Source organism: Mauremys mutica, chromosome 3, assembly GCF_020497125.1.
Source record: "Mauremys mutica isolate MM-2020 ecotype Southern chromosome 3, ASM2049712v1, whole genome shotgun sequence".
Classification (NCBI taxonomy): domain Eukaryota; kingdom Metazoa; phylum Chordata; order Testudines; family Geoemydidae; genus Mauremys; species Mauremys mutica.
The window spans coordinates 103614719-103642243 of record NC_059074.1 but is presented as its reverse complement, the minus strand read 5'-3'; the positions used below and the strand labels follow the sequence as shown (position 1 = coordinate 103642243).

The window sequence follows — 27525 nt, the reverse complement described above, 5'->3', positions numbered from 1 at the left end:
GAGTAGGCAGGGGTGGGAAGCAGGAAGGACTACCCCTCTCCCCTTAACCATGCCCTCCAAAAACTAATTTAAAAATCTCTTCCAGTTTAGGACTCCATCCCAGCCTCCCTCCTTCCATAGTCGATGCTCAAGGGAGATACAAGGGCAGGATCCTTGGAGAGTGGCTTGGGAGAAGTAATTCGGAGAGCTCACTTGTAGTTCCTTGGCTCCTAAGTGTATAGCAGCTGTACAGTTACTCTCTGCATACCTTTCCTTGGCATACACATTTGTCCCAACTTCAGAATCAGTGAGGCTAGTGGGAGGCTGAAATCTCTGGCAGCTAAGGGGCTCCACATTCTTTACTAATCTAGAAACAGGACATGGGACCAAATCCTGTTTAAATAGATATGCTCCAGAAAGGGAGAAAAAAACAGATTAATTAATACCTGAGTCACACCATTGGCCTGTGTAATTTCTTGTTATACATGCTAATAAAACAGGATTTATATACTCTGAAACCAGTAGGCATGGCAAGACGATTCTCTAGGAGGTGGCTGAATCCTATTGTATGAAGTTTTTGTACCATGTTCATTGGCACAGACCCAAGCAGCCTGAAGTGGTTTGAACTGGTAGGTCAGAGAGAGAGAGGTAGTTTACAGCCAAGTTCTGAGAGGGAATTAAGTGCAAAATTATACTGCATGATATATTATGGGCCGATTGGGAAACCTCACTGCATTGTCAAATGCTGCAAACGGGAAGGATGTAGGATTCCCTGGAGAGTTTAGGATTGCTCCAATTGCAGATTATAGAAACACTGCAAGAAAGAGAGGCCAGATTCATCCTGGGTGTAATTCCTCTGAAATCAACAGAGTTGCACCAGGGCTGAATTTGACTTTGATTTTAGACATGGCCCCAGCTCGGTATATGTATATAACACTTGGTTAACTTAGAGCTATTAGACTGCACAGCCCACCAGTGCAAACTCTAAAATGCAAGAAAATAAGCAATTATGTTATTCAATAGCTTATGTACATTTCCCTGTATCAGTTCTCCTTTTTCAGTTTAATTACCTCTGCTCCATTGTCCATATCCCACCATTTTCCTGAACACCCTTCAGGGACCCTTGAACTGTGAGTATGTTTACTAGTTAGAGTTAATGGTTTTTGATAATATAAGGGTGGTGTGACATTCAAAAACTAGACATTATGTAATTCTGTACATAGTTTCATATTGTATAAGTGAAAGATTGGGTCACACTGCAAATAGTGGTAGCAAGAAGCTTCTCTGTAATGTTTAGAAAAAATTATGTGCCTGGGTGATCTTTGTTAATTATTATTCTAAATCTGGCAGTAATTCTTATATAGGAGTTACACACAGAGAAAGATTTCAACAATGTATATTTGTGTTTTCTATCTATGGTCAGAATTCCAGGGTGCCCATTGATTGTTCGTAACAAGGGTATAGATATGGGATGGGGGAAGGAAAGTAGTTAACCTTGAAAAGAGGAACTGGTAGGTGGCGTGTAAATGGGGTGTTGAATGAGTTAAACAAAGAAATAAACAGGTTTTTTTAGTCTTTGTTATGGTAGTATGTACAATCTATCAAACTTGGGCACAATTTATTACTACTTTATACCAGTTTTATGACTTTAATGGAGTTGCACTTATATAAACCTGATTTATAGCAGAAGAGAATCAAATCCCTTAACTCTAAGCTAATGAAGTTTCTTGTGTGGGAATTTGCTAGACTTTTAAAATAAATAGTAATATAGAGTTATATACAATCAAAATGTTTTGTTCTGATTTTGCCTTTTAAAATGTTATATTACATTATTTATAATATAAAAATAAAATCTGAAACAAAATTTTGAAATGAGAGAAAAAAATCAAAATATTCTGAATGGAATTTTTTTTTACCTTACTGAATTGCTTCATTTTGATTTGCTTTTCCAACATAACATTTTGTCAAAATGGACACATTCCCACAGAAAGTTTTGATTTAAACAAAATAGCATTTTTCAACACAAACACATTCTGTTGGAAATTTTTTGGCCAGCTCTAATATCAATATTTAAAATCTACATGCATAGGGAAGTAGAGATGCATGCTGGGGAGTGGGATGTATCATCTTAGAACATGTGCAAGACCAGGATTCATCACCGAATTTGATCCGCTGCTTGGTTCATTAGCGTCCCCGGCTTGAGCCGGGTACTGACAGGGCGTGTGGTGTGAATGCTGTGGACATGGCTGGAATCAGGGCACAGGGATAATCTTTTATACCCTTCCCCCAACTGAGCCCATTCAGTCAAATATTGATAGCTATGTTTGTAACTATCAGCACTGATATAGTGTTCAGTAATTTTGAAAATGAGGTCACTTATTTAGGTGCCCAAATATAGACTTAGTGAGGCACCCATTTTGAAATTCTTGATCTTGACTAATATAATTATTCAGTGCACATCACTATAGATATCTATCTGACAAAAGAATCGGAGCTTTCTTTCTAGCATATTGAAATGTTTAGAAATATTTTCCTGTAATAATGATTCCTTCTGGAAAGGTTCAAATGGGGAAATGGAAGCTAGTGTTCTCATGCAAAGCTGGCTGCTTAGTAATTCACATCTTAATGGATTCGTATGCACACCAGAGAAGGTCAAAAATAAACATACCTTACTTTACTTGATCCAAGTTGTGTCAAGTGTCTTTTATTTTCACTAAGTGATTGGGGATGAAGGGTGTTTTTGGCTTGGATGGCCCTCTTTAGCATTCTCAAACCATGAAACTTGCTAGACCTTTATTGCTTGGAGTTACCTGTCCTGATGATACCCATGAGTAATAGAAAATAATGCTCTTTTCATGTGAAATTTTGTCCACCAGGGTTTAGATTGCAAACTTTGGCCCTGAACCGACCAAATCATTCATCTGACAAAAGGAGCTAATTTTAAAAAAAAACCTCTTTAAGTATAGTTATTTTTAAAGAATACTTTCCAGAAAGAAATCAAACCATTTGTTTCTTTGCATCATTCCCAGGTGATGTGGAAAGAAACAAATGGTTTGTGTGCCAGTAGAGCAAAAAGCATTACAATGTAAACAGTGCATCACGCAGGGAATGTAAAATATATGGTGTGTTGTGGAGAAAACAAAATAAACACCTTCCGGAGGGGGAAAAAGCTATTTTAAATATTTATCTTTAAAAAAAGATTTTTATCACACACACAAAGGATTTGCTCTGGCTATTCACTGCCTAACTTTGAGCTGAGTTTTCATTATCCAACTGCTAGACCCTACTGTTTGTATCGGGCACTCACTTGGTCTCAGTACCCATACAAGTATTTAGCCTCACATCTTTTCTTCCTCAACTTTGTGCTTTGACCTTCAAAGATTTGGGAATATTGGAGTGTATATCTTCTCACCAGGCTCTTCACCAACCTCCCTGAAATGTCTGGGGAATTAGCAGCTCTCATGAATAATAAGCGCATAAAGACAGCCAGTTAGCAGCTCTGTTGCTGAACCATTTGTGGGAAATGCTTCAGGTGATGATTCAGTGTGGCAAACTGACAGGTAGTTTAGGGACAGTAGGCAAGGTCATGGGTATTTAAAGACCTTACACACTTGCTTATTAATCATGTGTGATTACACTTTTGCAACTCATGGACGTGCAGTTCCTGTAAGCAGCAGAATCTCTTTGGGACCATATTTTTACAAAAATAAATAACTGACAACAATGGTGACCATTAAATCTATTTCTGTTGTTCTTTAAAAAGATGCTCTAAGGACCTGTGACACTTTCTTCAATAAAATGTTCTTGCCAAAGCATTGTTTCACATGCATTTTCCTAAACGATGACAAACAGACCTTCTGCAATAAAGCATCAATTTTTGCAAAGCATATTGCAGCAAAGACACAGAGGACTTCACACTTGTCACATTATTGCATGCACTGACAATAAGGCACTTCACAGTACCAGTGGGATAGAATTCCAATCCTGTTCTGAAAGCTAAAGCTCCTCTACTAAAGGAGAATCTGTGCTAGGAGCCTTCTAGTTAAGATGCAGATACAGCCCCCATCATTGTGGTATCTGAGCACCTCACACTTGTTTTGTAATATATTTACACTCACAACACTACTGTGAGGTATGGAATTATCACCCCATTCTACAGGCTGGGAACTGAAGCACAGAGAGACTTGCCCAAGGAAACACAGGAAACTTGTGAAAGAGCAGAAAATTGAATTCAGGTCTTCCCAGTTGCAGGCTGGCACTCCAATCCTTGGGCCATCCTTCCTCTCTGTTTTGAGCCTATGACAAAATTCAGCCATTCTGGTTGTATCGAGTAGAGAGCAGTGGTAAACAAACATACTTGCCAGTTCATTACAATAGTCTTACTGCACCATTCTGTCTTCCAGTAACCTTCTGCTTCATTGACTCATTTCTCCAAAACTCAGCGAAAAACACTTATTTTATATGCCTCCTTAGTTGCTCTTTCCCTTTGCTGCTGTTTAATTTTCAGTGTGCAATTTAACTGTCAAGTATCAGGGGGTAGCTGTGTTAGTCTGTAGCCACAAAAACAACACGGAGTCTGGTGGCACCTTAAAGACTAACAGAGACCTCACTTCTTCAGATGCAGGGAGTGAAAGTTACTGATGCAGGCATTATATAATGACACAGGAAGAGAAGGGAGTACTCACAAGTGGAGAACCAGTGTTGACAGGGCCAATTTGATCAGGGTGGATGTAGTCCACTCCCAATAATAGAGGAGGAGGTGTCAATTCCAGGAGAGGCAAAGCTGCTTTTGTAATGAGCCAGCCACTCCCAGTCCCTATTCAAGCCCAAATTAATGGTGTTAAATTTGCAAATGAATTTTAGTTCTGCTGTTTCCCTTTGAAGTCTGTTTCAGAAATTTTTTTTGTTCAAGAATAGTGACTTTTAAATCTGTTATAGAACGTCCAGGGATATTGAAGTGTTCACCTACTGGCTTTTGTATGATAACAAAACACTATCCTTGAACAGTATCCTGTGGCACCTTATAGACTAACAGACGTTTTGCAGCATGAGCTTTCGTGGGTGAATACCCACTTCTTCAGATGCACCCACGAAAGCTCATGCTGCAAAACGTCTGTTAGTCTATAAGGTGCCACAGGATTCTTTGCTGCTTCTACAGAACCAGACTAACACGGCTACCCCTCTGATACATATCCTTGAACAAAAAAACTTCAGAAACAGAGGCACCAGGGCAACAGCAAGCAAGCGCTTTGGGAGCATCCTCATGCAGAGGTGGCAGCATGGCTCCGGGAGTAGGGCAGGGAAGGTTGCTAGGCAGCTAGCCAGTGCTCTGGCTCCCAATCTGCCGGCTTCTGGCAGGAGGTGACAGTTTTCAAACTGTGGGGCAGTTTGAAAAGCTCTGTCCTAAATGGAAGGCAGAAACTGGGGGGTGGGTGGGGGGAAAGGACACACGACTGTACCACCCCCCACATGCCGCTACATTTTCTGCCCCTGCAGCTTTGCACCCTCGGTGGCTGCCCTGCTCGCTCCACCCTGGTTATGGCCCTCCTGTTGCCCCATGGCACCCCATGGCAGGGCACTATAAGCAACTGAAGTGATTTGTTGGTCTAAAGAAAATAAAAACAAGACCACTTTACCCAGATGTGTTCCAGAACATGGCATCATTCTGCGGTGCTCATGCTTTGGCTGGAGACTGACACCATAGACAAGCAGGGGCTAGCTGAAAGTAACTTATTTTTAAATGAGTCATGGGATTGTAGGGTTTTTTTATTATTATTCAAGTTTGATGAGAAGCAAGATGTAGCTAGAGCCACTGCTTCCTGCTCTGAACTCAATTTATTTAAGACAATTCCTCTGAGCTTTTCTTTACGATTCCCCAACCACTCCCATGCTCTTCCTGTGATCCACTCAGCCACTCTTACAATAGAGCTTAATAATAGATAAAGTAGTCACACTGGCCACTTATAATAATGTTTTCTTTTTGAAAACCTCTGTCTTGTGGTCACTGGCACCACAGCATTGTTTATCAGAACATAAAGTTCAATAGAAATCCCACAGTGACGTCATGCCATCAGGCACTTGCTGCTGAAAGGCTCTTATTGCAGCTTTCTGGGATGCATTCAGGCCATTGTAGATGGTTTCCTTAAGAGGAAACAATGAGAGGGACGCTCATTTCAAGGACATACTGCATTCTTGAGCAGGTGAGCATTTTTTAAAGGACTCTAAAATAGGCTTTTATAGTGATAGACTCAAGGAGCTCAATCTAGTTAGGTAACAAAGAGAAAGAAGGCAGCCTGTAAGTACCTACATAGGGAACAAAAATGTAACAATGGCCTCTTCCATCTAGTAGATAAAGGTATAACACGATTCAAGGGCTGGAAGTTGAAGACAGATAAATTCAGACTGGAAATAAAGTATACATGTTTAACAGTTGGGGTAATTAACCACTGGAACAATTTGATTTTCCATCACCGGCAATTTTTAAATCAAGACGGGATGTTTTTCTGAAAGATTCGCTCTAGGAATTATTTGGGGGAAGTTCCATGGCCTGTGTTGCACAGGAGGTTGGACTAGATGATCACAATGGTCCCTTCTGGCCTTAGAATCTAAGACTAAACTATTGGTTCCATAGGAAGCAAGTTGTCACAAAGGAACCTCAACTGCCTACAGCAGAAGGTTGTCTTCTAATCTCTTCTATGGTGACAATACAAGTAGATATAAGTGTATTTCATTGGGAAAGGGGAAAGGAGTAGCTTAATTTGCTCCATGCAGAAGGATTAAGAAGGGGGATGTGAGGCTAGAGGAAGGCTGGGATGGACAGCACCAGGGGTGCTGGAACAATGTATATAGTGGGGATGCTGAGAGTCATTGAACCAAACTGTAAACCCCTTATATTATGGAAACCACTTCAAGTCAGGGGATGCTGCAGTACCCCCCACACTCCTAGTTCCAGCACCTATGGACAGCGCAGATTTAGGCTATGTCTACACCTCAGTCTTCTTTTGGCAGCATGTAGAGTAGGTACTAGGGTAGTCCCTGTTCACTGTAAGGCCCTGCCCTGTGCCTGCTCAGTATTCCTGACACCCTAATGAGCCAGCTGGGCTGCCTGCTGGACCACCCTGCCTGATAGGCTGAGGAAGCTAGCAGGCTGGTTCTGAAGATTAGCAGTAGCTCGCTGGCTGCTCAATGCTCACACCCCTGGAGTCTGCCTGACCCTGGGCTGTCTCTCACCAAGCCCTGATCCTGCTCTGCTCCTCCACAGCGCCAGCCCAGCTCTTGCCATGCACCCAGGTTTGTTCTCATCCTGTCCCAGCCTTGCTCTTGACTTCTGATAATCTGGTTCCAACCCTCGGTTCCTGGTTCTGGCCCCGTCTCTGGCATTTGGACTCTGACGAGTAGGCCAGACTCCTGCTCTGACCATTAGGCTGGACCACTTACAACCCAGTCTCCTGACACCCCTCCCCACAGCACAGGAGGGAATGACTTCGGCTGCTCCCAGGGCCGGTGCAAGGATGTTTCGCGCCCTAGGCGAAACTTCCACCTTGCACCCTCCCCCGTCCCTGAGCCCCTGCCCTGAGGTGCCCCCTCCGCGGCAGTTCCCCCCCTCCATCCTGAGGCGCCCCCCCCGCGGCAGCTCCCCATCCCCCACTCTCCGCTCTGAGGCACCCCCCCCGCCCCAGCTCACCCCTGCTCCGCCTCCTCCCCGAGCCCATCGCTGCTTCACTTCTCCCGCCTTCCAGGCTTGCGGTGCCAATCAGCTTAGGCGCCGCAAGCCTGGGAGGCGGGAGAAAAGAAGCAGCCGCAGCGTGCTCGGGGAGGAGGTGTGGCAGGGGCAAGCTGGGGAAAGGAGTTCCCCTGCGTGCAGCCCCGCCCACCCTTAATTGCTGCAGGCGGCCCTCCCCGCGCTCCCCTGCCCCAGCTCCCTCCTCCTAAATGCTGGCGGCGACCAGGGCAGCCGAAGATCCGGCCGCTGTGGTCTCTGCCAAAGAAAATGCCACCACCCCCAAATCCTAGTGCCCTAGGCGACCGCCTAGGTCGCCTAAATTGTTGCACCAGCCCTGGCTGCTCCTCATTGCTAAAACCCTTCTCTGCCATAGGGAAAGACTTAAGTGGCTGAGGCAAATAGAGTACAGACATGCCTGAAGGGCACGGGTATGTACCCAAGTACAAATCCTACATAGCTCTCTACTTGTCCCAGCCATGCCTTCCTGTCTACACTGATATCTTTAGCGATTTAGTGTCAAGCTGCCTCCTCGCTGCTGGAGCCTTCCCCGCCACAAGGAAAGGCTCTGAACTGGGGAGCAAGTGAGAAAAGGTTCAGCCCTCCCCTGATACCTCCCCCCACTCCTTAACCTTGCGGCTTGCTTTTCACTGAGGCATGTAGCTACACAAAACCAAAAGTGGTGTGTAGTAGACAGGGCCGGCTTTCGGCACTGCGGGGCCTGATACGAAAGAGTTGCCGCCGAAGAGAGCGGCGGGATTTCGGCGGCAGCTCAATTGGCTGCCGGTGCCTTCGACAGCACAGACAGGAGTGGAGGAGCTTTGTCGCTGCTCTAAACACCAGAGGCGTAATGAGAACATGATGATGATGATGAATATAATGATGAGGGCAGGAGGCTTCTCTTGGAGTCAGGGCTGTGGGGTTTTACTTCTGGCTCTGTACTGATTTTGGGCAAATCACTTCACTTCTCTGTCTTGATATTACCCAGCTGTCAAATGGGAACAATAAACCTCTCTTCCTCACGGTGAGACTTAATTAATTATATGGAAACACTGAGATCCTTAGATGAATGATACTATGTATAAGTGCAAAGTATATTATTAGTTTGACTAAGAGAAGGGATTCCAGTTATTACAGACCAATGAAATATTGCACAGAGGAACTGCATGCCATACTGGACCCAACTAGAAAGACAACATGCATCATATGATGAAATGAAAGGAATTACTAGATCCTCCGTATCACATGAATGTCTTTTGGCGCACCCCTATATTAACACCCTACACACTACTGTAATAATCTTTGTACAAAATATGCCTTATGAGACATCATTTGAAAACTAATAACTCTCCGGTCAATAACATCATGGTAAAGTGTACATAGCAACATTATGTGTAAAGTTATGAATTCCCCCTGAGTGATATCCCCCTGTAGGGGACTGGACTAGATGACCTCTCAAGGTCCCTTCCAGTCCTATGATTCTATGATATTGGTGACACATGCTCAAACCCATGTTGCCCTGATTAGGCAAAACTGGTTAAGCAGGTCTTAAAGAAATGAATGTATGTTCACCTCAATTTACATATAATTGTAAACAGGTCCTCATACAGCAAGAGAGAGGAAGACAGGAGCCAAGGAAAACATGCATTGCAGCAAATAGGGGTGAGAAGAAACAGCATGGGACTTCTACTGTATAAGAACCATGTCTCCTTCTCTACTGTGAGAATATACTTTGCTTTGAGGGGCGACCTTCATGAAAATGGATCTCAAAGGGGAACTGGACTATAAAAGTGAAGGGTAAAACCACCCCAAATTATCTCTCTCTATCCACCTCTCCACCTCTCTCTTCACCTAAGATGACAAAAGAAACAGCTGTTGGGAGCAGACCCTGGCCTGAGAGTTTGGTCACCAATGTTACTTAAAAAAAGAGGTAAGGGACTTAAACATGTGGTTCAAGGTGAAGTTTAGAAAGCATTTTTATCTTTATTTTTCTTGTAACCATTTCTGGCTTTGATGTCTCAATACTTGTATTCATTTTAAATCTCTCTTTACAGTTAAATAAACGTGTTTTATTCTTTTCTTACAACTAATCCAGTACTGTGAATTGTTTGGGTATCTCCATTTAAGGGAGTAGACTGTTGTATGTTGATCCCTTTGGAGAGGCAAAGGGCCTAATATACTTAAACTGCCCAGAAGAGGGCTGGACAGTGCAGAAGACGTCTTTTGAGGAAAATCCAGGACAGTGAGTGTGGTAGGGCCCCCCTACAAATAATAACCAAGGCTGCTGGAAGCCAGGGTGTGGCTGGTGTTTGTAGACAGGCTGTTGGGGTCAGAGCTGCTGAGCCAGGGCTGTGGCTATACACAGTCACTCAGGCTGTGACCTGCGTGTTGCTTGTGAGGAACCAAGGTTGGGACCTACAACAACAAAATGCTGTGAGGCATCCCAGGTTGCAGGACAAGTGGTGACACAGACCCTCACTGGTCTGTATCACACCCCAGAATGTCCTACTCTCTAAGCTACTACTTGCCCTTGGCATTCCCTGGATACCTTTGGCATTCCTTGGACTATTCAGCAGAGAGTTCTCTATGAATCCAAATTCTCCCACCACATACTTCCCAAACATCAGAAATTTTAAGGGATCCCAGATTCACTTCTTAGGCTACTCAGAGTCCTAAGATCATTCTTAGATGATAATCGAACACTCAGCTGTTTTTTTGTTACATTTTGGTTTGTGGTTGCAGCCATGTACTGATCTCTTATTTCTACAGCTGGAGCCAATGCCCCAAATCAGAACATTGGATCTGGATCCAGACTTCTTTCCTCTATAATACATCTACCTAAGATCCTGGATTCCAACACTCCTGAACATGGTTGTTTGAAATCCAGTCTCTAGTGTAAAAGTTCTCAAATGATGGAGTGTTCATATCTGGCCCATTACAGAAAGGGTCAAGGTCTAAATTTTGATCAAACTTGGGTTTTTGTTTGGGACCCACCAGCAGTCTATCTCCTCTATTATTTCCCCAATGAATATAACAGAAACCAGAAGGACTAAAGAGACCGAGAAAGAGTTTGGTAGTTTCTTTCTAAGTGAAGCCACAAACAAAGCTTTTAGTCTCACTCCCCCCCAGCAAAATTGTCAGTTAAATCTGGCATGAGAATCTTCCATAGCTGAAATGTAACACAGACACAGGAAGGTTTTCTAGAGGAGGAGATTTTATCCTCAGAATGTTGGCAGAAGAATTCTGCTAGGAAGCTATTTCTGACACCCTTACAACAAACACTGTTACCAAACTTGCCCTATAAGAATTACTCCCATATCCAGTTGACCTTTGAGTTTTCTATAGTTCCAATGTTCTATTATTGCAGCCTGATAGAGATCTAATCTTTGGTGTGTTGAGAACTGACAGACATTGCTCTTTCAGCCATAAAATGCATCCGTCTTAAGTGTTTGCAAAAGAAAATGTAAAATCTGCCAATAAAAAACTCCATATTTAAATATACTAGGCCAATACATAAAAGTAATGTAGTTTCAGCATAGACTATTCAGTGTCAAGTAGAATTTATTACAGTATAAGATTTCAAATCTGATATATTCATTTTCCTTGGCTACAAACCTTGAAATATAGTACTAGACTATTTTCTTCTTGCTATAACAGAAACAGGACACATTAGTATGCCAGCGATCTCCTGTTTCCACCTTAAACAAACAACACAGTGCGGGTGTGGCAAGTGTACAGTACTCACATTTCATACATGAGAACAGATTGTTTACTGTAAAGTGTAACCTCTTTGAAAAAAGAAAATATTGATGCATATCCTCTGATTAACTCATGCACATACAGATTAGATCAGAGCTTGTAATGATGCCTGCAAAGAGGATATTATCTGCACAGAACGCGTTAAATAAGCATGAAACCTTCACAAAAATGAATGCCTTTTTTTAAAATGTAAGATTTCTCTTAGACCTCTCAACGTGCCCAAGTCCAAATATCGGGCAAAGAACTGACTTGAGGCATGCAATAAAATTAGTAGAATAATAAATGTGAAATGTATAGTTCAGGGATCGGCAACCTTTCAGAAGTGGTGTTCCAAGTCTTCATTTATTCACTCTAATTTAAGGTTTCGCGTGCCAGTAATACATTTAACGTTTTTAGAAGGTCTCTTTCTATAAGTCTATAATATATAACTAAACTATTGTTGTATGTAAAGTAAATAAGGTTTTAAAAATGTTTAAGAAGCTTCATGTAAAATTAAATTAAAATGCAGAGCCCTCCGGACCAGTGGCCAGGACCTGGGCAGTGTGAGTGCCACTGAAAATCAGCTCGTGTGCCGCCTTCGGCGCAAGTGCCATAGATTGCCTACCCCTGGTATAGTTAATTCCTTTAAAATTATCTAAAATGGAGAGATGGAAAGGACCTGTTATGTCACTTAGTTCATCTTCCTATTAATGCTGGACTGTTCACAACATCCAGTGAATTGTTCAGTCCAGCTTTAAATGTCTCCAGTGATGGGGTTTCCATCACTTTCCTGTGGATAGTATTCTAAAATAGAGCTGGCACTAACAATAATTTGTGTAATCTCAGCATTGCTGATGTCAATATTTTTTCAGTAAAATGAGAGAGCCAACAATACATGTGTTGGGTGGAAGCAAGTTTGCATGGAACATTTCTCACAGGGAGGTAGTATTAAAAGATCTGCCTGCATCTGCACACAGTACACTCTGTGAAAGCTTACTTGGAAATACTTACCTTATGTTATTAGGTATAACTACTCGTAAGAGGCATAAAATGGTGCTTATTCTATCCTCACTCACAAACATTTATTTTATGTAATGGCATTACTGCAAGTGAAACACTATGAGAAGCTGCATCTGTGCTGAATACCCAATAGCAGGAGAAACTGGCTGAGAGCAAGAAACCCTTGTTCACAAAAGCTAAGTTAAGAAAAGTAAGTAAGACAGTGGGAAAAAGTTACTTGCAGTCAAAAGAACTGCGCAATGGAACAGATGATGCAGATTGACAGCACCATCACGGTAGATATCCAAAGACAAATTAGTTAAAGTTAGGGAATGACACACATGGTTGGCCTACTAAAGGGTGAATGACCCAAGTAGTCTTGTCTAGGCCTTACTACTCACTGTAAGTTTATATGAATCTGGGAACACATGTTGTGCTGACTATCACTACAGCTTAAATCTTATCTAGGCAAAACAAGGAATTTCTGAGCCAATAACGATATAAAATATATTCTACAAATCACCACTGGGGGACTGTATGCTAAGAGTATTTTCTTCTCTTGTAAAATATAATGTGGCGGGGGCAGGAAGAGGAATGAAACAATTGGAGCACTCATGCAAAACAGCAGGATTCTTCTATTCCATTGTAAATCTAGAAAACAGCAAAATGACCCTAGTTAACATCACACCGGAAAATGACAGATAGACATCGCATCTGCTGATCACACAATCAGGCCATTCTGTAAAGAAAGAGGGCAAATTTTCATGACCACATTTGCATACCATTACATGCTTGCCTATTCCCCATACCCATATTCCATGCTCTTACACATACGTGCCACAGTTCCATAGAGCTGCAAAGAGCAGCTTGCACTACTGTAGTGAGTGAAGGTACGCTGACATTTTGCACATCTACAGTATATCACAAGGCAAACATAATAAGTAAATAAATAAATTAGGAACTCTCTTGAAGGAAAATAATCAAGATAAAAAAATCAAGTAAAATTCTGTTCTTTAGTTATATTGCTTCAGTAATTGTGATTATTAAAACTAAATGCATTTTACAAATATAATCTATTGTTGTTAAAACAATTAACTTTGTGCACCACACTCAGACAATGAAACATCTGTAAACTAGTTAGTTTATGTTTCTATATTGGGTCAATTTTACTTTCTAGTTCTGCTGCAGTAGCACAATGTTGTTTGCATTTCAAACACTGCAACCAAGTGTTTATTTATTTTTTTTAATGAAATGATTTTATAAAATGTAGTGCAAATATTTCAAGGTAATATCCGTATAACAAAAACAAGTTAACGGTTTTTACACAGCCTGATTTTTGGCCTATCTTAGTAACTTCTAGTGGTTGTTGAAGTGTTGAGGCTTTGTTCCTCACATAAAAATTATAAAGAAAAAAAAACAGGTTTCAGCTCATTCAAAATTTTTCACTTTCTTTTCCAACAACTTCAAAATGAATTTTGAAAAATTGTTTCATTTAAAAAAAAATGTTTTTGGCATTTTGGTACGATCTTCACTTTTTAAAATATATACTTTACCCTTTTTCAGTTAAAAAAAATAGTTTCAAGGAAGTGTTACTTTCACTCATTTGTAAAACACTTGTCCTCAACATTTTGCAGAGGGGAAAAAATAAATAATGAGAGACAGTTTTAGTTAGTTTTTCCATGCTTTTCCGCACCTTCTAACTTTTATAAAACTTTTTCTACCCATTTCCAGAAGGAAAAAAAGAGGTGGGGGGAAGAAATATTTTTTTGAAAGTAAGTCAAATTATTCCCACTTCTTCAAGTTTCAAAAGAAAAATTGGCACATTTTTGTTAAAAAAAAAATCATTTGCCAAAACCCCATTTTTTTAATGAAAAACTTTTTACTGAAAAAACTTTGATCAGCCCTAGTAATATCCCTTTATAGTGGACTCGTGTGTGTTCTCCTTTTCTCATTTGGAACTAATAGTTGTACTTTATTTCTAGCCTAGTTCTCTGATATGCCCTTAGCACAATGTTTTTAAATCCTGCAGTGAAAGAGTTATTTAGTTTTGGAGTGTATGGACCTAGGCAATGGTGGAGTCTACCAGCCATATTCAGATTATTCATAAATTCCTTGGAGTTGCACCTATTTACACCAAGTCTAAATTTAACAGCATAATAAGTGCTCCTATTGGCTAGAATAATCTGATTTCAAGTAACGGTGACAATTTTCCTTGAGTTTTGTACCTGGACAAATAGCTCAGAGCAGTGTTGTAAGCTGCTTCGAAGGAGCAGAGCTGAAAGCAGAGCTGGTTGGAAAAATGGATTGATTTTTCAGCAGAAAATGTAGGCTATTTGTTTAAAAACAAAACAAAAAAAATTCTGCTAAAATGTTTTCGTAGTCAAATTTCTCATGAAAAATCAGATTTTTAGAGGAAAACACACTTTCCATTAAAATAATTATGTAAAAAAATCCAACAAAAAACAAAAATAATTTTCCATTGAAATATGAGTAGACTGGAATTTTCTGAGCAGCCCTAGCTGGCAGGTGCTAGCAAGCACCAACTCTCAAGCTTGTAAGACTGTTATATGTCTCTCAAACTCCTTTAACATTTATTTTTGCATTAAATCAAAGTTAATCATGTTATTAGAGACATACAAGTGAGCATTTTGTGGTTATTTAATACATGCCAGCCACAGTCATTACGAAGAATATTTTGGACTAAATGACGACTGGTGTCAATTATACTGTACGTTCTTCCTTTTCTTTTGTATTTTTTTACTCTGTTTGTCCAGCACCTAGCACAGTGGGAGCCCAATACTGTTTGGGGTATCTAGGTACACCTGCAATGTAACCGAAATAAGATAAACTAAAGTCAAATGGAGTTGCTCTCACTTGCCCCAGGTGTAAATTTGGACTTGGCTTTGTTCCAGTTTTCACCTACGTTGTAAATGCAGAGTATGTAAAAGAGAAGCCCAGTTTTTAAGAGTTTGCCGTTTTAATAATACAGCAACTAACTTGGTACTGGAGAGAAGAACAACGTTAATTTCTTGAGGGTAAAAGTAATTTAAAAGTATCAGTCGTTAGGTACCAATCATTTCCAGCTTCCTTTATTCCTTTGCATTGTGAAAGGTTTTCCCCTCCCCACTTTATTCACAGATCTCCTGCTTTCTCTTCCCTAATCAATATCGTTTCCTATAGTACAGAAGGTTTAATTGAGAACTGCTGCCTGTGTGCCTCTGTATAACCGCTTGCTATATATGAAATTCCTTTCTCTCATCCTCCTCTGTTGCAAGGAGAAGTTTGGATCCAAATAGTCAAAAAGGATGACTGGTCCAGGCTGTAGCTGGAGAACGTCTCAGCTGCATCAGCGAAACCCAGTGGGGGAAAATCCTGGCATTGATAATATGTCAACCGCTCACAGCAGAGCCGTGTCATTTAGCCACATGGCACCACCTTATTTTCCATAACAGAACTGCAGGACTGGTTAATGGGAAGATCGGGGTCCTTCTCATATACTAACACATATACTAACACACTAGCCTGTACTCAGTGGAACACAGAAAAGCATGATGAGGCTATTCAGAAGCATAACAAAACAAAAGAAAATTATAGTGTAGCCGCATAAATAAGGCCCTATCAAATTCATAGCCATGAAAAATGTGTCACACACTGTGAAATCTGGTCTTTTCTGTGCTTTTCCCCTATACTATACAGATTTCACAGATGAGACCAGCGTTTCTCAAATTGGGGGTCCTGACCCAAAAGGGATTGAGGGGGGGGGGAAGGTCACAAGGTTGTTTTAGAGTGTTGCAGTATTGCCACCCTTATTTCTGCGCTGCTGCCTTCAGAGCTAGGTGGCCGGAGAGTGGTGGCTGCTGACTGAGGACCCAGCTCTGCAGGCAGCAGTGCAGAAGTAAGGGTGGCAACACCACACCATGCCATCCTTCCTTCTGTGCTGCTGCTGGTGGCGGCTCTGCCTTCTATGATTCAGAGCTGGGCTCCTGGCCAGCAGCCACCGCTCCCCAGCTGCCCAGCTCTGAAGGCAGCAGCAGCAGTGCAGAAGTAAGGGTAGCAGTACCGCAAATCCCCCTACAATAACCTTGCAACACCCTCATAATTCCTTTTTGGGTCAGGAACCCTATAATTACAACACCATGAAATTTCAGATTTAAAAAGCTGAAATCATGAAATTTACTATTTTTTAAATCCTTTGATTGTGAAATTGACCAAAATGGTCCATGAATTTGGTAGGGCCCTACACATAAATGCAGACCTTGGGAAACTGACAGAATAAAACTGGAAAAGGAAAGATACAGAATATTTGGGAAAGAAAGAAAAATCAGGTCTGTAAAGAAAACTTAAAAAAATGTAAGGGTTCAGGTGGATGATACAATTATAAAAAATACTGCCATGGACATAAACCTGGTGTTGTATTTCTTCATTGACTACTCTTCCTAGGGACAGGGATAGCTCAGTGGTTTGAGCATTGGCCTGCTAAACCCAGGGTTGTGAATTCAACCCTTGAGGGGACCATTTAGGGAAGTGGGGTAAAAATCTGTCTGGGGATTAGTCCTGTTTTGAGCAGCGGGTTGGACTAGATGATATTCTGTGACCTCTCTGGCTTTGATCACTATAGCCTGTGTGTGTCTTAGTTACTTTAAAAGAGACCCTACAAAAATAATCTTTCTACCTTTCCAGCCAGTCTACAAAGGAAACAGCTGATTAGTTTATGGGATTTTTTGCTAGGATTGGGTAAAAAATGCAATGTTAGTTATGTGAGAAATTTAAAATATCAAAGTATTTTTGTTCCAAAACGGAATGAAATGTCAACATTTTGAAATTTCCACACAAAAAAAATTCCATTTCCAATTTGAACTGAAATGCATTTAAAAATTAATATTTTAGAGGTGACATGAACAAAATTTCAAATGTAATCTAGTTGCGCCGGGGCACTGGGTCTGTCCTGGGACAGATGTACTGGGGGATGAAGGAGGTTGTGTCTCCTGACATGGTTCAGAGGGTGTTTGCAGGGAATGTTCCATTGCCAACAGTCTGAGCTTTATCTCCCTGTTCTTCCCAGACCTGGACTTAAGAGCTAAGCAAAAGGAGCACTTCTGGGAGATGTGGGACTCTTCCAGGCAACGGATGCACTTGGAGTGTCTGTCACTCACTGGCATAGCCTCACCACAGGAGAGGCAGCATTTGAATCCTGGCAAAACAGGCATATCCCTCTAGGAGAGAACAGGTCTTCCGGGGAGAAAGAGAGGGAAAGTAGTCCTCTCATCTTAATTACTTAACTATACTAACACTAACAACAACTATAACCTAACTAACTTTGATAGAAAAAGAGGTAAAGAGAAAGGCTGAGTATGCTTTAGGAGGACTTGCTAGTACTCCATCACTGGCCAAGGTGGTAGAGAGTGAACTGAGGGTGGTTTGCCCGTGCCCCCCTGCATAGCCTCAGTGTCTGTCACAAGGAGGCATAGGGCAGATGCGCATGCCAAATGGGCACTACCAAATAGAAATCTCCGATCAAGGGCCTGAGAGGTGCATGCACACCTGAAATGGAGCATCCATAGGGACACTACTTGAAGAAGTGGCTTCAGATCTTCAACAGCCCAGGGACAGTGGAGGCTGAGAGCTGTGCTCTGTCATCTGGGAACATTTATCTGAATATGGCTTCCTACACTCATTGCATTGGAGGTGGCAGGTTCACATATTACCGGGGAGTAGGAGTCATTGAGCAGGAAGCATCTGGAGGGGTTCAGTATTTAATGGGGAAGTGAGTGCAGAGAGCGAAACATTGAGGTGATGTGTTCACGCTAACTTGTGTCACTAAGCATTGAGGCTGCTGTGCTTTGAATTAGTTGGGAGTTTTTTCAAGGCACATGGTTTCATTCCTAGAGTTGCAATAATCTTGGCAGGGGGTCATCATAAATATGTGTCTCACCATGGATGACCAGGTCCATGCCTTGACAGGACAGGGTACAAAGACAGAGGTGACACCTCCTGTAATAACCAAAGAAACAATTGAATGCAGATGCCCACTCTCTGACATTTGCATTCCCTTCAACCTCTGAAGAAAGTATCAGAAATCCTGAAATGTTTAATAGAAATTAGGATTTAGAATATCTTTCTGTTTAAGAGAAAAATATGCAAGTAATAAAACTGATGAAGGCTTTGATGATTAATCAATGACTAATGAAGTTGAAGACTCAATCTAGGAATCATGTTATATTGCTAAAGAGCTACCCTGTTTGTATTCAGGAGGAAAATATTAATGACTGGAATGTAATCTTAATCTGTACGCTCCCACTTTACATCTCAATACTGTACACTCCACTTTACTATTCAGAGACTTAACTCCTTTTAAAAAGTGTGGGAAGCTCCAGAACCCTACAGAGTGACATAGAGCTCTTCTGCTGACTCATCCTAATGTCAGGTTCTAGGACCAGTGATAAAATTCCTCCTCTACCTTGGTGGGTCCTGTGCTTATTGGCAGATTTTGCTAGCCTCAGAGATCTTCCTGTGTTGGATCAGGAGTTTGGAGGTTTTGGGGGAACCCAGGCCCGCCCACTACCCCGGGTTCCAGCCCAGGTCCCTGTGGACTGCAGCTGTCTAGAGTGCCTTCTGGAACAGCTACACGACAGCTACAATTCCCTGGGCTACTTCTCCATGGCCTCCTCCCAATACCTTCTTTGTCCTCACCACAGGACCTTCCTCCTGATGTCTGTTAACGCTTGTACTCCTCGGTCCTTCAGCAGCACATCTTCTCACTCCCAGCTCCTTACACACACCTCACTAACTGGAGTGAGAGCCTCTTTATACCAGGTGTCCTGATTAGCCGTAATTAATTCTAGTAACTTCCCAATTGGCTACAGGTGTCCTAATTAGCCTGCCTGCCTTAATTAGTTCTAGAAAGTTCCTGAGTGTTCTGGAATAGTCCCTGTTATCTTACCCAGGGAAAAGGGACCTGCTTAACCTGGAGCTAATGTATCTAGCTTAGACCACTCTCTTGTAGCCATCTGGCCTGACCCTGCCACAGACCCTACAGAGAGGTGCAGGGTTCTTCTCTTAAAGTTAGGTGGTAGGTTCTTACATAAAGATGCAGAATTATTTTTGCTAAATCATGCTGGCAAATGGATACTATTAACTCCAACCCATGATATAAATAGGAGTTAGAGCTGCTAAACCCTAGGACAAGTCAAATTCCAGAGAACATTTTAATTTAACAATTAAGAAACTCCAGGAAGGAGATAAGATTGGGCCATATTGTGTGCATGCTTTGAGTAAGGTGAGATGGCCACCTGCTTACAACCATGTATATATATTAAGAAAGTTGTATTTCTTTTTTAAACCATCATTTTCTTCTGAACCCCACTTTGACATGAACAATGAAACATATGGACACTGGGATGGTTCTAATACTTAATGCTAAGATGCAAACGGTGATTACATTTTTTCTTTTTTGAGAAAACATGGGAAATATCACTCAGCAAGAGAGCTCTAATGAGGAATCAAAGTAATAGGAAATGTTCATGCACATTCAAAATACTTCATTCCAATCTCAGGAATTTATGTACTTTAAGAGAACTATATCTAACCTAGATAAATGTTTTGTTAAACCACTAATGTTTGGATTCTACTAAAAGGTAATCTTTGGCACTTTCAGATTGCAAAGCAATGAAATGAGTATCCACTAGAACTGGATTTAAAAAAGACTAAATAAGAAACATCAGAAGTTAACCAGCACAACATGAGACACATGATGTATGCTCGGAATCATTCTAAAAGCATTTTGCCTTTCTCATGAGAGCGCAAGTGCTAATTACAGCCCCTCTGCTGTTCTTCACCCTGAAAATGCAACACATTTTTCTGGCCAGCCAGCCTCCAAAACTCAAGTGAATCTTTTGTAGCCCCAAGAAATCCACACAGGAAATCCCTGCATTGTGTAAATACTCTCCCAAATTACAACAGTACACTGAAATGACTATTTTTTATATTGTAAACGATCATCTGTGATTTAGCATTCTTGATCTGATCCTACATCTGAAAATGTAGGAAAATAGTTCAGAATACCAATTTTAATCATATACCTCATTGCATAACCTATTAAAATGAGTGACTGTGAAAATGTATTGTGTATGTGATGAACTACTGGTCCCTGGTTAAGAAATCAATAGCGATTGTTAAAGTCTACAATTTCAGAACAATGTTTGCCACAGCTCAACCACTGCAGAGGAAAAAGGAGAGTGGTTTCCAGGGATTCCAAAGAGAAAGTTTCATGCTTAAACACTAACATTGAAAGAACTTTTCACAGCAAATTATAGCTGTTTCATGTTTGCATTCTGTAGGCAGGGAACATAACAAATTTAGATGGAAGTAAATCATAATTTATATCTCAAAATTCCATACTGACAAATTCACATCATCTGTTGATTCATATACTTTTATCAGCTCTTCTTCACACCAACCTAACTTATCCTAATCCTTTTAATCTCTAAGTGTAATTATTTGCTTCTTTAACTTTCCAAACCAAAAACTGCTTAGTTTCATTAGTATTTCAATGCTCAACATAAAATAGTTCCAAATTTGTACCAACCTTAAAACTGATTAAATTATATTTATTTAGATTTATACAAAAAGTTAAAAAAGACACTGATCCAAGTTACAAAATAAAATGTAAATGCCCACAGAAAACCAAACTCCCCTTTAACCCAAGTGTCTGATTTATCCCACAATCTGATTTCCCCCATCTCTGAAGCATTTCACATCAATAGATATTTCAGCAGCACCTCATGATCAAAAGTTATCGAAGAATGCTGACAAATCTAACAGTATCAGAACAGAAACCTGATCTTCACATATTGCTAAGCGGAGATGTCTATCAATGCAACCAAGTGCAGTTTCAGTGCCAAATATGAGTGCAAAAATTCTGCATCCCATCAGATTTGGCTCAAGACTTCTGCCTCTGGCGCATTAGCTATATTCCCTCCTGCTTCATTAGTCACAGGCCATCTGTAAACCACAGTGAGCTGCAAGGATGAAACCAGCAAAGAGGATCTTTCTGGCCTTCATGCCAACATACTCTCCAAGGGAGGATACCGGAAGAGTATTGGAGTAGGAAAAAATTGCGCCACAACTAGAATTCTTTTAAACAGAGAGACTATTTGAATTGATGCAGTGGTGTCTGGGATGCAACCTTGTCTAAGGAGCAGGGTCAGGCTTCTTTCCTGAAACAATGCTACTGGCTCATGACTAGTAATGGGGAGGGGAGCAGAGTGGTAGCACCACTCACAGTTGTTTTCCTGTTGGCCTTGTGTGGAGAGGAGCAGCTTACAGTTCTGAGAGGTACCTGTCAAGCCCTCCAGGCTTTTGGCCAAAAGTGATGAGTACCTGTTAGTCTTTAAGGTGCCACCGGACTCCTTGTTGTTTTTGTGGATACAGACTAACATGGCTACCTCCGATAAATTATAAAGAAAGGGTATCGGTTACAGGCAAACAAAATAGGGGCTAATGTGAGGGATTGAGGCTGTCCTAGTTTGATGGAAACAGTCATACAGCAAATGAAAGTTCTGTTTCTATGGGGCTGTGATTGGGGTAAGGGAACAGAATTGCCTCAATTCCAGTAGCTGCTAAAAGTCATTAAAAAAAACCAACCCAAAACCCAACAACCCTCCTATACTTGTTCCAATAAAATATGCTCCTGGCTGTAGTGAAATGAGATACTGATCCTTTGCAGAAGAATTTTATTCTAATTCTCTGGTTGGTTTAAAAAGTGAATGATAGACTTATTGTATGCGGCAGAATGAATTTCTTATTTCCTTGCAGCCCATTCTATATATCTAGCATCTCCTTTGGTATTTCTCTTCCCAGACAAACAAAAATCACAACAGGCCTAGACATACCTTATTAGCAAGTCTCCATCTCTCATTTAGCTAAGCAGTGAAGCTGCACTAGCTAACTTTGCATTCTGTCTTCAAGAGCCCTGTCTCTTCAGTCTGTCACACACACTAAAGATGGCACTATTTTCTTGGGCAGACAAGAGCAAAGTACCTGTAATGTATATTTAAATGTGCCAGTCACATTGATTGACATGGTGGGCTGTCAGCCGAGCTGAGCTGCATCTTTGAAGCTGCGTACATTTCATTCTCTGTTTTATCTACAGCGGGACAAGTAACACTGCCCATAAATCATTTACATTCACCAGAGTACTGCAAATCATTAGCAACAATATCAGATCTGCCACTTTGAACTGGCTGAGTTCATCCACAGTCTGATTCACAATGGACATTGTTTAGAGGCTGCCGCACAGCATATGTAAAATCAGAACGGTCTAAGAGTGAAATGTTTTCTCTGGTGGCCCCAGGAGCACTGCCTGCCGCTCAAACATTCTATGGAGTTTTATTATTTATTCAGAAATTTCACACTAAGAGCTGTCTTTGGCGAATATTCTGTCACTGAAGCTGTTTATACTAAATGTTAGGAGCAGAGTCCGCTAACAAATATTGCCGGTTGTGTTCACTTTCACCCCTCTGCAATAGCAAAAGCCTTTCACAATCTAAGGGAACAATCTTATGTTTTCTAGCCAAAACAAAATCCCGGTATCCCATGAGACAAATGATCGTGCATTGGATGTGTTAGCACACTACCAGTAATGAGTACCATACCTACACACAACGAACAGTCAAACCATTCTTTGGATTCGTTACATATTTAGACACCAGGGATGGATGAATCATTTCAAATAAAATAACTTCACCCTGAACCAGACCAGAACCATTTCTGAAATTTAAAAAGCTTGGCTATCTCTTGTTCTCTAACTATATTTCCTTTTTGCGTGCCTTTGCAGTGTCTGGGCTGATTTGGATGGGGAAGTGTCCAGATATCTTCTCGCTATTTTCAGTAATGACTTGGAGAGTATGTGTATAAAATCTGCAGATGACACCAAGCTGGGAGAGGTTGCAAGCCCTTTGGAGGACAGGATTAGAATTCAAAATGACTTTGACAAATTGGAGAATTAGTCTGAATTCATCAAGATGAAATTCAATAAAGACAAGTGCAAAGGGAAAATCAAACACACGACTACAAAATAGGAAATGTCTGGCTAGGCAGTAGTACTGCAGAAAAGGATCTGGAGTTTATAGTGGATCACAAACTGAATATGAGTCAACAATGTGATGCTGCTGTGAAAAAGTCTAATATTCTGGGGTGTATAAACAGGAGTGCCATATGTAAGACATGGGAGGTAATTCTCCCACCCTACTCAGAACTGATCAGATCTCAGCTGGAGTACTGAGCCCAGTTCTGGGCACACACTTGAGGAAAGATGTGGACAAATTGGAGAGAGTCTAGAGGACAGCAATACAAATGATAAAAGGTTTAGAAAACCTTACCTGTGAGGAAACATTAAAAAAATCTGGGCATGTTTAGACTTGACTAATGAAGACTCAGGGAGGACCTGATAAAAGTCTTCAAATATGTTACAAAGAGGACAGTGATCAATTTTCTCCATGTCCACAGAAGAGAGGACAAGAAGGAATGGGCTTAATCTATAGCAAAGGAGATTTAGCTGAGATATTAGGAAAAACTTTCTAACTCTAAGTGTAGTTAAGTTCTGGAACAGGCTTCCAAGGGAGGCTGTGGAATCTCCAACACTGGCGGTTTTTAAAAACAGGTTGGACAAATACCTGTAAGGGATGGTCTAGGTTGATTTAGTCTTGCACAGGGGGCTGGACTAGCTTCTCGAGGTCCCTTCCAGCCCTACATTTCTATGATTCTATGACAAAACAGGAAGCACTATAAATATCTTTAAAATTCTATGCCCCTGAGAAATTTCTAGACTAAATCTGTCAGATCCCAGGAGCTCCAGATAGAAGTGGGAAGTTCAAATAAGGACCCAGACTTTTGGATTCTTGACAAAACTCAATCTCCAAACATTTCACCACTCTCTAATACACAATTTGTTTATGTCAATAGACTAATGTATGGCTACGGCTCTTTCTCTCTCTCACACACACATACACAGAGTACCAATTGTGTTATCAAATTCCTGCTCCAATTAGTGCATGCCACTGGTCTATACAATAAGGCCATGATTCTACAATGAAAACATATAGACTCCCAGTGATTTCAACATGGTCCCATCCAGATGTGAGCGTCTGCTTGTGTGGTTCTCTTTGCACAAATGGGGCCAAAATCTGGAATGTGTCTGTGCAACTTTTGGCTCCTCTCAACTTTACTCCTTTAAAGTGTATACTCCATATTTTACAGTGAGTTCTTAGACTCCAACTTTTCCCCACAGATTAAAGGGGAAAGTATATCTGATATGTGCGCATTGCATGTGTCCTTCTCAATGTGTTCCTAATGGCACTGGCGTGGGATGCAAAAAAGGGAATTTCCCCTTCTATGAGGAGTAGCAATGGGTGAACCCACAACATGAACAGAAGTATCTGGAATTGTTATTATAGGTCTAGTATGAAATTTGGGTTGTCGTTTTCCATGCCAGGGGTCTGCTCAGGTTGAATGTTTTTGGAAAATCTCAGCCAAAACAGTTCAACTTTTTCAGAGAGCAAAGCCAGTGAAAAATCTGTTGTTTTGCCCTCCGTGAAAAATTCTTGAGACCTTTTGTTAGAACTGCTCTAGTACCCGTATAGTGTTGAGCAAGGTTTTAGTCTAGAAATCTTCCTATAAATGCAAGATATATCCCAAATGTATTAGAAAATCATGCATCAAATGTATGTAACACCAAATTAGACTAATCCCAATAACACCCCGGCTATCAAATGCACTTGGGCACTGTTGTTCATGTATTGTGGGAGTGTCCACACTTGCAGAAATACTGAGCTTCACTGATAAATTGTCATGTTGACAGATATAACAAAAAATAAATTGGCACCTGTTCCCAAACTGTAGTACTAGATACAATAGTGACGTGTGCAATATACAAAGCTGAATAGAATAGCATGAGTCATGTAATAGTGCTCTGTAACACAACTTTGATTGTAAACACACATTGTGTTATTAGCTCCCAAAGTGTATCTGTGGTGGATTAAAAATTCAGTAGGAAAAAATATATACTGTCAATTAAAATATTTAGTCTGGTTTTTTTCCTAATGGCTAAACAAGTACTACAAAAAGAAAGGAAAGTCTTACACTGGTTCCATCTACTGCCAGTGTCACAAATAACAATATTTTTTCTATTTTTAGTAGGTTGCCCACTGCCAGCAGGTGCCAAAGAAGTGACAAATGTAATTCAAAGTCCAGTGGCCACATCCTTCCATGAGAACTGTGAAGTGGATGCGAGTTAAGCAGTCAATTTATGACATGGATATGTGGTTTCTCTGAGATGCTTCCATGAAGTTGTATTTTTAGCTTACTGTACTACCAATATAGAGTCTGCCATAATGGAACATGCCAAAATGAAACATTCTGATCATTGGTGCAAGGTTTTTTGGAATATTGTGCCCAATATAGACCCAGATTGTTGAACTGCTTATTCACTATGGTGAGAGGTTCCTACCTGGGTAGTCTTACTGAAGTCATTGCATCTACTCAGGTGAGTAGTACTCACCAAGGTGAGTAAGGGTTGTCAACCTAGTCCTTAGCCCGGAGAGGACAAAAGCTGTAAACTTATTGCAGAACTGTCAGTTAGAAAATCTTTTTAATTTTGAACTAAACAAATGTGACATGGAGACATTGAGAAAATCAATATGGAGCCTCATATTTCGTGTACCAAATAGAACTGCACATTACAAAGTATACAGGGGTGTGCACAATTATCTCCTTTAAAGGTCCCTTCCTTTTTGCAGATTGAGACTTTTTCATGAAAGGTTGCACATGGCAGCCAGTGCATGCTTTGTCAGGACACTTTGGGAGTCCGGTGTAGACCACCAACGAAACTGGCTGTGTTCAACAATTCCGCTAGCTCCTGAGCTTTAGGATAAAATCCAGGCTCTACTGAAGTCAATGTGAGTTTTGCCAATTGACTTCAGTGGGTCCAGGGTTTCACCAGTAACCTTGGAGCCAGCATATGCTGCACAGGATTGAGTTCTTAACATTCACAGAAGCACATGGCAAGTTTTTATGGATGAAATGTCTCCTCCCCTCCCCGCTTATAAATAGGAAAGTCATGAGACCCAAAAGTTAGTGCTCCACAACTTGACATGTCTCAAGCTAGTTTCTTTTAGCTGATCCTTATCTTCACAGCATTCATGTAGAATGTTGATAGAAAATTAAAAACATTATAGCAAACAAATGAGCTTCCCATTTTATTTACTTAGAGGAAATGGGATATTGGCTTTTTCCAGGCTTCCTTCACAAACTGAGATTTATTTGGGCCTTTTGCCTCATTTATGGTAAACCTTGTTTTTAGTTTGTTTTGGTTATGGCTCCTGGAAGTCTTCTGGGCTGGGACTCTCTGAATTAAAAGTTATTAGTTATAAAAACAAATTGCAGCACAATGGCATTAGAGCAGAGCCCACGCAGCTGATGTCCCTCCATCTCTCTTTTCTACAACTCCTTGCCTCTAATACAGGCTATTAATCAAAAGGTTCAAAGATATGCTGTGATGTGACTAGATCCTGCAAATGGAGGCAGCATACATGTTCCAAAAATGAAAGTAATAAAAGTAAATATGTAGCTCACAGGGGCCTCCCTGTGGATTTCACTGTCTTTGGAAGATGGACAAGCTAGGAACCTTTGGGCACATGCATGTGTACACACACACACAAAAAATCCAGGTCTAAAAATTGCCTTAAATAGAAAGGTTTAGAACTTTATAATGAAAGGAGCCTCTACACTGCTAGGTTTGCAACATTTCATGCTCCAGAATTGTAGCATTTATTGTGCTGGTTCCCATGGGCCCTAACAAAATTAGTAGATAAAACACATAACAAGCCTTTGCCACTGGTACAGAATTTGATCCAACTAGCAAAGGCAATTAAACACCACATATCTTTAAACAATGTGAGCAAGCCTTAAATGATCTGCATTGCTTTCCTGAGCACCAGGGCTATGCATTTCTGCATCTACTTGGCACCAATGGTCAGTAATCAATTTGGTCATTCCCTCCTGTAGCAAAGATTTTAATAAGGAAAAATTCTTCA

General features: G+C 40.9%; 1 protein-coding gene and 1 long non-coding RNA gene across 2 annotated transcripts in view; one reads left to right on the top strand and one right to left on the bottom strand.

The window, feature by feature from the left end:
* Positions 1-27525, bottom strand: part of PDE7B (phosphodiesterase 7B) — a 266850-nt gene that overhangs the window by 216480 nt on the left and 22845 nt on the right. The gene's annotated exons all lie outside the window — the stretch shown is intronic.
* LOC123366388 lies at positions 6633-26270 on the top strand. Its single transcript, XR_006578054.1, has 3 exons — positions 6633-6654; positions 9298-9629; positions 25628-26270. It is a non-coding gene; the product is annotated as an uncharacterized LOC123366388 (long non-coding RNA).